Here is a 12,500-nt window from a genome sequence, read left to right as displayed (position 1 = left end):
ATGAAATAACCCTTTTCTCAGTGACATAGAAAATTGTACATCCATTGTGACAGTTCATTCCAAATGAGGGAATCTTGTATATAAACATTGTTATTTGGGAAATCTATATCCAGAGTCGTGTTTTCTTGTCCCTCGTGTCATGCCACCGATCATTCCTGTGAGCAGTCGCCTTAGAAAGTTAGGTATATCTTAGTTTAACCAGAGCATTAAGGGGATTAACAGCTCTCCTGGGGCTGCCCGAAGGATTAGATATTTACCAACGGGACCTTCAACTTATGTTGGGTTCCGAATCACATTATATCGAGAAATTAATTTCTAATCGCCAGAAATAAATTCTTCTGATTCCGCGTTGGAAGAGCGGGAACCAACGGTATTTAATACAGCCTTGGTACTAACAAGCTAGATTCTGAAAATCAGGGTCACAATTCTAGAAGGCATGAGTGACAAGGCTTCACATTAGCATTTCCTTTGTTCAAAAATTCTACTGCATTTCATAAAACAATTAGTTGTAAATTTGTTGCCAAATGCTTGTTGCACTTAATTTTGCTGAGTTGCACACCAGCCAGGATTTATTCTACTTTATTTGCTAACTGTAACCTTTGCTACAAGATGCATGTTGCACTTATTATTGCTGGGTTGCATTCCAGCCAGGATTCATTCTACTTTATTAATGTTAAGGTTAGGTTATAGGAAGGAAAGTGAGAAAACTAAGAGAGGAAAAGGAGAAAAGAGAGAGAGAGAGAGAGAGAGAGAGAGAGAGAGAGAGAGAGAGAGAGAGGAGTTAAAGGTACTAGATGTGAGGTTATAGGAAGGAAAGTGAGGAAAACTAAGAAAGGAAAATGAGGAAAAACGAGAGAGAGAGAGAGAGAGAGAGAGAGAGAGAGAGAGAGAGAGAGAGAGAGCATCCTGAGCTCCCTCCTCCCACCTTTCTCGGGGTCTCATTTCCTCTATGACGAACTTGCTTCTCACTCGATGTAGTCTTCCCTCACCCTCGCGCCTCCTCTTCCTCCTCCTCCTCCCACTCATCCTCCCCCTCCTCCTCCTCCCCTTTGTCTCTCCCTTCGGAAAACTAATCAAAGTCCTTTTCTCTCGACGCTAATTTCCGCGTCTGTGCCTTCTTCTAAGCCAAAGGCCTAAGAGATGTCTGTTAGATTGCCGCTTGACTGACACAGACGTGGAGGACTGCAGGCTTATCTGCTGACTCAATTACAGACCAAATAAATCATAAGCTCATTTACGGAAAAAATAAGAATGTAGGGCCATATAATAACTGGTTTGAAACAAACAAATAAGCAAAAATGATTGCAGTTTCATATATAAAAGTGAAAGATAGGAGGCTCAACCATAGGCCTAAGTAGGGCTTCAGAATCAACTGCATATTAACAACAATTAAGTCTGCTAGGTCACCTTCAGTCAGGTAAAAGTGATAGACAAAATCATTGCAATTTCATACTTTCATCTGTAAACGGCGTAAAAGACTAGAGACTCAATAACATACAGAATAATAGACAGTTGGATCACCTACAGACAGACTCACACTAGCTGAGAGAATAAAAGACAGTTGGATCACCTACAGACAGACTCATGAGACTGTAGTCTTGGCTACAGATAACCATAAAAGACTGTAAGTTCAGTTACAAGCGGACACAGCAGTTTAATCACCAGAATGATGGTTAAATTAAATGTATACTAAATTTTGTCAATAAAGTTTTTCGAATGTCCGCCGGTTGTTAACAGATGGAACGAATAACTTCTACGTTCCTTAATAAAACGGTTTCAGCTCTCTCTCTCTCTCTCTCTCTCTCTCCTTCAGTCTCTCTCTCCTCTCTGCTCCTCTCATCAGCATTCGATCGCCCCGGACATGAGGAGGAAGGAACAGTATGGACAGACGTGCCTCTGTTAACTTGAGACGACATTTAGCACCTGGTTCTAAGTCGACTGCTGAGGAGAGAAAAAATTGCAATCGTTCAGTGCAGCCTCAAAGTGCAAGACATTGCATGACTGGAAATGGGTGAAAATCGACGAAAGTAATCTAACCTCACCAGGATGAAGCTATTTATTTAAAATTCACGTGAAATTGTTGTTCTCTCTCTCTCTCTCTCTCTCTCTCTCTCTCTCTCTCACCAGGGTGAAGCTATTTATTTTGTATTCACGTGCAATTGTTCTCTCTCTCTCTCTCTCTCTCTTGTTGACGACGTGATAAATCACTCCTGCTAAAAGAAATTGAACTTGAAGGTAAAAATTGACAGATTTTCTTCTTTGATACAAACGGGAAAAACTACTTTCGATTAAACTTCCGCTGTGGTAATCTTCAGGATGTACTGTACATTTAGATCAAAGCAGTAAACAGATAAAATCACCTACAATTTACCATGTTGATATGATGTTCAGTAACGTATTAAAATTTTGGTTTATACGTCAATACCAAGAATAATTAAAAATACCATAACTGAAAATAGTCAGAGATATACTTTAGCATTCACATCATCCTAAACAGCCAGTATCACGTACACCCGAGGATAGTTCCTCGTTGGACGAAAGGTTTTTGCGCTCGGCCAACAATCCGATGGTCTGAAATTCGATTCTTGACTCTGCCAACGCAGAATCAGAAGAACTTATTTCTGGTGATCGAAATACATTTCTCGATATAATGTGGTTCGGATCCCACAATAAGCTGTAGGTCTCGTTACTAGGTGACCAATTGGTTCCAATATCCAATCCCAGAGATTTTCCATTACTTACTTGCATTGTATCTTTGGATTTATTATGCTCGGAGATGGGTAATCTTGATAGTGCAGGTTGATCTGAATGCAAAAATAAACCTTTGACTTAGGGGGCACTTTCGCGAAAGCTGAGAATGTTGATTATTTTCAACAGAAACTTTCTCGTATGAAGTTATTTGATTTGGAAAACGAGAAGGGTTGACACGAGATACAGAATTTAAATTTTACCATCAGCTGGGCAAAGTGTAGGTGAAAACAAGGCGCTATCCGACCTCCAGCTTACTCAGGACGTGTGTAAGATTTTCCCCTCACGCATAAGTTGTAAACATTATATTTCTTAACTTTTAACCCAAATCAAAACGCAATAAAATCCACAGTCAAATAGATCCTTGTTTCACCAACGAAAATTAAAATAAATACGTTATATTTTATTAGATAGTTTTCCTGTACTGTTTATTATGAACATTATTTATTTTTTACATTTTCATTCTAATAGATAAATCATAGATATCCTATCCCAACATTCCTGTGTGTGCAATTCAATGCAAAACACCTGTTTCAGACATTTTTAGGCTCTTCCATAGACCTTTCCTATCCCCCCACCCCACCCAACAACAAAAGAAGTTTGTAGACTTACTCCCCGAGTCAACAATAAGTTTCCCTGTCAGCAAGGGACAAACCTCACGATGATGATGATGATTATTATTATTATTATCAGTATCAGCAGTATCTATATGGATCAAACAATCCTACGGAACCAGCCTTGAAGACCGTAGACTTACAAAGTAAAATTATACAGAACAAGCGGCCGTATAAGAAAGAAGAAAAATCAGAGAACGACAAATAACAATTATATGTCAATCAAAAATAAAAAAAATAAATAAAAAGAAAAAATAAATAAATAAAATGAAAATTATATTGAGAGGAATGGTCGCCTGAAAATCTAAATGCAAGGAGTTTGCCACCTTGAAAGTTGAGAGGCATTGATCAATTGACCCTGAATTCTCTGGCGTGGCAACCATCATGGCCAGCTTAATCAATGGTTGACAAGGAAGTATGAACAACGTGTGATAAGAAAATAGACTGGAAAAATTGCTTAGATGAAAGACGCTAGGAAAAACAGAGACAGATGACGAAATTGAATTTGACGTTTTCCGGAAATGTCTCACGAAAAAAGTATGCATGCAAATGGGCCACCCAAAATAAAATGTGGTCAATTTAACACGCATTTTCATTTTTTGTTCACCTGTGAAAGTCGGCCTCAGGCAATTAAATAGAAACGACAAAAATAGAATTCGTCTTTTATACACTACCACTTGTTGAAGAGATCGCCCTCAAAATTGACGGAATTAAAGTCATCTTTTTCCCTAGCGCAGGCCATTTGCTGACTTAGTTACAGACTAAAAATAGGGCGAAAGAGAGAAAGTTATATTGTTACGAGCAGAACTTTCAATGAAGTTTTAAAATCCCCAGAAAACATTTTCGGGTAAATAGACTGTGAATGGTCACGGGTTGTTATGTAGTTTGCCCCCTGTGTGTACGTACGTATGAATGTATATATGTATATATGTATATGTATATAATAAATAATATCTTGGCCAAAACAATAAATTACTCTTGATTTAATCTTGATCCCGACAGTTTATTGTTTTGATTAATATAATATAAAATATATTGGTCAACACAATAAACTGTTGGGCTCAAGATAAAATCAACACAAACATTGTATGCGTGTAGATAATACATTTAGTGCTCTCTTTCTACATAAAAACAATTTTTGATCATGCAATTAATTGGAAAAACTCAACAGAAATTTTATCATGTACTAGAGATATCATTAAAAGAAACATGATAGAATCTAGCATAATAAAACAAGTCATTAGCGTTTTAATATTGTAAATAGACAATATAAACTAAGATAACTGGCTTACGAAGCGTACTGTTTGACAACTTAGTAACTATGTAATAGACTGCTTAGTAGTACCATTCTTGATTGTGGACTATTTGCTTCTTGTTTAGGCTGTTTGATTGTTCTATATTTTACTCTTTTTTTGCGTTTTTATGTTTACCTATGATATTTCGAAGCTGTTTTTCATTTTTAGATTGTACCCTGATGAAGGTTCATCAAGAATACACGAAAGCTCTAGGTACTGCTGCGTTTATTTCTGCTGTCTTGATATACAATCTGCTTAAATTATTTTGTATTATATATATATATATATATATATATATATATATATATATATGTATATGTATATAGATATAGTATATAATATATATATATATATATATATATATATATATGTATATGTATATGTATATGGCTGTGTGGTTGAAGGCGTGTCACTGGATTCCTGAGTTCTTGTTCCGTGGTTCGAACCCATGGGACAGCGAACTTCTTATCAACTAAAACATTCCCCTTCGGTTAACATATATGAATATATATAAATTCCGAGGTAGAGCAGACTGGATATTAAAGGCTATTTGTAGCTTAATGCTTGTGTATGAATCACGGTGATGTGGTTAAAATTATTTATATATATAAAGATTATATATATATATATATGATATATATATATATATATATATATATATATATATATATACATATCTATATATATATATAATGCACCCGTGGTGCTTACTCTCTTGTGATGACCCTTCTCCAGTTTTCTGTACATTTTTATTATCGTTAAGTGTCTCAAGTGATAAACATCCGCTTTTGTTACCTAATATAAAATACAAGAATGATGACTTCATAATATGTAAATATTTCATATTACAATATATCTAAACGACTTCATCCTATGTATAATGTTACATATTTCAAAATATCTGATTGTCTTCATGATACGTAAAATGTTACATTTTGCAAAATATCTGGATGTCTTCATAAAAACTGTTAATCCAGATTGTACAATGACTAACATCATCTAAATTCTTTACAATTCCACCATCTTAATTAAAATGCGAGGTAGACAAGGAGTTGTTAAGCATTTATAACTAATTTCTGAATTTCACAGCCAAACGGAAGATTTACATCTTTATAGGTTACAGAGCCAGCCACTGTAAATGAAATTACTGAATCACCATTGACCGAGACTCACACGTCCTTACCCGCAAAGAAATATACACTTTACAAATTGAACTGTCCTTTCTGAACATTACGCATGAATTAAATCTGGATCATAGCTGTGAGTCAAGACCTTCATGGAACTGTTATATATAGTATATCAAACGATATGCCACATTCAGAATGAAACTGCTTTATCGATTTTTATGCCTCTGACATTTAACCGCACGAGAATTCATCCTACAAAGGATATTTACGAAGATTGTCTCTTGTATATTTCATGTGTCCTGAGTTTCTTGTGAACCACTGCTGCTTACATCAAACCGTTAAAGTTTGTTGTGGGCACTAGAAGAGCAATCGTGGATAATCATGATTATTACTACTGGTATCATTGGAGAAACCGAGTTACAGTTTTGTACGGGTACATTTAATTTATCAAATAATATATGTACCAATACGTAACTGTGGATTTGTTTCTCCATTTTAAGACTAATGCTACTATGAGTATTTTTTAATCATTATCATCCATATTGCATTAATAATAATATTAGAGATAAAAGGAACCCTATGTTCTTCTCCGTATTTTTATCAAATATCATAGTTTCAAGCAGCTGTATTATTATTATTATTATTATTATTATTATTATTATTATTATTATTATTATTATTATTATTATTATTATTATACCAAACAAAAACTACTTTCAGTTTTCTTCAGAAGATTGCAAAAGAAAAACCCTCAAAATCACTGTGTAATGTGTTTACTTCTAAGTAAAATCAAATATAAATACTTATAAGTAAACACATTACACAGTGATTTTGTGGATTTCTTTTTCAACTTTTATTATTCATTATTATTATTATTATTATTATTATTATTATTATTATTATTATTATGATGGTTGGTAAAGAACTCCACAGCGGTGTAATGGTAAATGTGTATTAGAATATATATACAAACGAAAAGGGGAAGGAAAATCGAGCAGTTTCTCGAAATCTCTCGTTTGTAAATATATTTGATTTTAGTATATTTATATATTTACACTTACACCACTGCTGATTTCTTTACAATTTCTGTGACTTAATCTATTATTATTATTATTATTATTATTATATTATTATTATTATTATTATTATTATTATTATTATTATTATTATTATTATTATTATTATTCCCAGATATTGAGAATGAAAAGTAGGAAGCAATGAGCAGTATTTCATACAGCCATATATTCTTGTAACTAAAATCTATATACTTTGCTAAATTTGATGACATAGAACGCAGGTCATTTAATGATGGCAACTCAGCCACATTTTGCATACATCACCTACGTAAGTTTAAAGTGGAATGTATCGATTAAAAGTCAATCTGAAGGCAAATTAGGCCTTAGAAGCCATGTTCATTTGGTCACGTGGCTCAAAATTTGTTCTAAAGAATTATATAACTTTGAGGATACGAATCAGTTTTGATTCAAATTTGATATGTAATGCTAACGTAAATGAGGCCTGAGATGTATTTATATACGTTCATACATACATTCGCAAGTACAAACATACACTCCATATATATATATATATATATATTATATATATATATATATATATATATATATATATATATATATATATATATATATATATATATATCCTGAATTCTTGGTTCCGTGGTTCGAGTCCATGAGCCGACGAATTTCTTACCATCTAAAAAATTTTCCTTTCGTTAACATACCATATGAAAATATATCAATTCCGAAGGTAGAGCGAATTAGGTAGTAAGGAACATATGTAACTTGACGCTTGTATTGAATCCCGATGATGTCATAAAATTCATATATGTTTGGTGTGTTTTTTTTTTTTTTTTTTTTGTTTTTTTTTTTTTTTTTTTGAATGGTGTTTTTACGTTACATGGAACCGCAGTGGGTTATTCAGCAAAGGGACCAACGGTTTTAGGTGACTTCCGAACCACGCCGAGAGTACATTCTGTCACCAGAAATCGACGGTATGAAAATGGCAATATTCCTTGTGAGTCTGGCACGAGCGTCAGTGGGGCACAACGGTGCCAAAGTAATCAGCACATTGATTGGGCATCTCGGCGTCCTATCAAAGGTCGCCCCGATGTGATACCCTTGTATTAAGCTCACGTTGACCTATAATAAGACTGGTGTTTTGTTTCACGTATAAAATTGTCAAGAGAAGGTGCACACAAACCTCTCATAGCTCTCAATACATCAAGACGCTAGTGGTTCAAAAGCTCTGGTTCAATTGGGCTTTTGTGTAGGTTTATCTTAGCGAGGGGAATAGGCAACGAATGAAATATTATATGCATATATATATATATATATATATATATATATATATATATATATATATATATATATTTAGTATATATATATATGTGTGTGTGTGTGTGTGTGTATGTATATATATATATATATATATATATATATATATATATATATATATATATATATATATATATGTATATATACATACATACATACATATATATACATACATAAATATATATGTATATATATACATATATATATATGTATATGTATATATATACATATATATACATATATACATATATATATATGTATATATATACATACATATATATACATATATATGTTTATATATGTATATGTATAACCTAGGTTTAGGAAATAAGAAGGAGCCACAACAGTATTTAACTCCTAATTTCGATCCTTGAGCAGAAGAACGCAGCTGAACCATGAACACTCGATCTAACCTAACCTATATGGGTCTAAGAATTAAGAAATCTAATGAGTAACAAGATCAAGGACCCAGAGTACCAGAGTGAGAAGGACTGGGAACAAAAAGGGAGCTGTATTAATTGCCTATGAATAAAACAGATCGTGAATGTCACATCTACTGATCCCTACTCATCTCGTAAAGAGTGGCATCGAAAAACCCAACCGATCACGTCAATATAATATATCCCCAAAGGTCGGCGCCCTTACGGAAAGGTGATTTTTGTTGGTTTTATCGATGATCATCTACCTTCTTAACATCGGGAGCTAGTGTCTCATTCTTCATATATATATATATATATATATATATATATATATATATATATATATATATATTATGTATATATATATATACACACACACATGGCTGCGTTAACCGCTTAGAGCCAGACTATTAGACGAAGGTGGTCACACAACTGGTGCCTTTCGTATTTCAATTTAGTTCAGAGTTCTTGATACGGGAACGGCATATGATCAAAGACTACAATAATAATAATAATAATAATAATAATAATAATAATAATAATAGTGATAATGGTAATAATATTAATACTAATAATAATAATAATATTAATAATATTAATAATATTAATAATAATAATAATAATAATAATAATAAAAAAAATAATAATAATAATGAAAAATCAACGCACATTATTATCTGGGATAATCTGGTATTACCAAGGCCATCTAAGATTGGCTACTTGACTTCCATGATTAACTTATTTGAGGTAAGATGTAAACACCTTGTCATATCAACACTTGGTCTCTTGTATCTTTCAAAATTAAAGATTTTGCTGCGTTACCTTTGCAGTAGGCAAGAAAGGTGTCAGCAAATTTCGTCAGCAAATTGTGGCATCTTGAAGTGATCCCCGATACCGTATTACACTATGTTCATGTTGTCGCCAAATTGTGCATCAAGTGACCGGTATGGGAGGCGATTGTTTTGTCAGTAATAAAAGGATCATATGAGAGATAAATTATTCCTTCACTATAAGAAAAAAGGGTTTAATGTATTACGACAAGAACCTGAAAAAAGTACAAAAAAAAAAAATTGCTCCAAAGTTTCTTCGGTGCAATCGAGTTTTCTGTGCAGCGTATACTGCTGTGTGAAACTCCCAGCCACGGACGGATGATTTCTTGTGGTTGGCACCTATAGCGTTGCCAGACGCACGGTTATGGTAACTTTCACCTAAAACGAAATAAAAACTACTGAAGTTAGGGGGGGATGCAATTTAGCACGTTTGATGATTGGAGGGTGGATGATCAACATGACAATTTGCAGCCCTCTAGACTCAGTAGTTTTTAAGATCTGGCAGAAAAGGTGCGAACGGACAAACAAATAGCTCATCTCAGTAGTTATCTTTTACAGAAAACTAAAAGTGGAAAGTTGCTCGTGTGATGCCGTGTTTTTATTAATGGTTTTGGCCTATCTCTTCAACATGCTTCAAGTTTGTCAATTTTGCCCTCGCATCGGCTACAGTGTGCAATGTTGGTCAGTATGCTGCGTGTTGAAAGGTGAAATGAGTCGGACTCGAGGGACGCTCAAAATTATTTTGTTTTAATTTTCCTATATTAGTGGAGTCACTTAATTTGTCAATATCAAAGGAGTCAGTTAGTTTGTCAGTATAAACTGAGTCACTTAATTTGTCAATATCAAAGGAGTCAGTTAGTTTGTCAGTATAAACTGAGTCACTTAATTTGTCAATACTAACAGACCCCACATCGTGTGAGGTAACAAGGTATAGTTGTCTATTTTTGTTAACGACGTTATGGAAATCCCAAGGACAATTTGGGAACAGAGAGAGAGAGAGAGAGATATGATGGAACGAATCATCTCCTTCATAGCAGCTTAGAGGACGTTCTATTTTCAACCCAGGTCTTTCTGTCTGCTCGTGCATTTATATATATTTCAGTAAGATACCTTGAGAACGAATAGACGTTATATTTATTCTTTACGAATGATTAACTCTGTTATTGTCGACGATAGCCTTTGACGTAAGCGTGGCACCATTTAGTCAAATATTTGCTCTACCGGTAAACTGGAAGAATTTGTTATTTCAAACCAATAACTAGTTCTTTATTTTACCAGCCTAAACGTTTTACCTTTGCAAATATTTCCCGATGATTTTCAAAGCATTGTCAACAGTAATGAAGATAATACGTTCGTTGTTAGCGCACACAAGCTATGCCTTACTTTTTCGTTATCTTACTGCCTCCGACACACAACCGACAGGAACAAGCGCCTCAGTGGCGTGATCGGTATGGTCTTGAGCTGTCACCTCGGTGGCCGCGAGTTCGATTCTCGAGCATTCCATTGAGGGGTGAGAGATGTGTATTTCTGGTGATAGAAGTTCACTCTCGACGTGGTAAAACAACCGACAGGAACGCTTCAAAATCTGAGTTATTTTTTTTAAGAGCAAAGTTCTTTTATTCAGCCTGACACGTCTCTTGCTGTGCTATTGAATGAATCATTGATGCGAGTGTTCAGCAGACAACTAGGTGATAATGGACATGCATCCAGATTGGTCTGAAGGTCGATGGCGCTCACTTTGAGCCGATATTTTATTTACGAGGTGTGCGTTCCTCATATTGAATTTAGTTTTTGTGTACTATTCGGAATGATCTTTGGAAATTATGTATTCATTCCAACGTTCCCTGGAGGTCGAATTGAAGGTACGCCGAGATGCCCAATCAATGTGCTGATTACTTTGGCACCGTTGTGCCCCACTGACGCTCGTGCCAGACTCACAAGGAATATTGCCATTTTCATACCGTCGATTTCTGGTGACAGAATGTACTCTCGGCGTGGTTCGGAAGTCACCTAAAACCGTTGGTCCCTTTGCTGAATAACCCACTGGTTCCATGTAACGTAAAAACACATTAAAAAAAAAAAAAACACCCAAACATATATGAATTTTATGACATCATCGGGATCCAATACAAGCGTCAAGTTACATATGTTCCTTACTACCTAATTCGCTCTACCTCGGAATTGATATATTTTCATATGGTATGTTAACGAAAGGAAAATTTTTTAGATGGTAAGAAATTCGTCGGCTCATGGACTCGAACCACGGAACCAAGAATTCAGGATATATATATATATATATATATATATATATATATATATATATATAGATATATATATATATATATATATATATATATGGAGTGTATGTTTGTACTTGCGAATGTATGTATGAACGTATATAAATACATCTCAGGCCTCATTTACGTTAGCATTACATATCAAATTTGAATCAAACTGATTCGTATCCTCAAAGTTATATAATTCTTTAGACAAAATTTTGAGCCACGTGACCAAATGAACATGGCTTCTAAGGCCTAATTTGCCTTCAGATTGACTTTTAATCGATACATTCCACTTTAAACTTACGTAGGTGATGTATGCAAAATGTGGCTGAGTTGCCATCATTAAATGACCTGCGTTCTATGTCATCAAATTTAGCAAAGTATAGATTTTAGTTACAAGAATATATGGCTGTATGAAATACTGCTCATTGCTTCCTACTTTTCATTCTCATATCTGGGAATAATAATAATAATAATAATAATAATAATAATAATAATAATAATAATAATAATAAAGTATCACTCATTGATGTCGCAATACCATGGGACACCAGAGTTGAAAGAGAAAGAGAGGAAAAAATGGATAAGTATCAAGATCTGAAAATAGAAATAAGAAGGATATGGGATATGCCAGTGGAAATCGTACCCATAATCATAGGAGCACTAGGCACGATCCCAAGATCCCTGAAAAGGAATCTAGAAAAAACTAGAGGCTGAAGTAGCTCCAGGACTCATGCAGAAGAGTGTGATCCTAGAAACGGCACACATAGTAAGGAAAGTGATGGACTCCTAAGGAGGCAGGATGCAACCCGGAACCCCACACTATAAATA

This window comes from Macrobrachium nipponense, chromosome 14 (assembly GCF_015104395.2).
Source record: "Macrobrachium nipponense isolate FS-2020 chromosome 14, ASM1510439v2, whole genome shotgun sequence".
NCBI classification, from domain to species: Eukaryota; Metazoa; Arthropoda; class Malacostraca; order Decapoda; family Palaemonidae; genus Macrobrachium; species Macrobrachium nipponense.
This window is presented reverse-complemented; position numbering follows the sequence as displayed.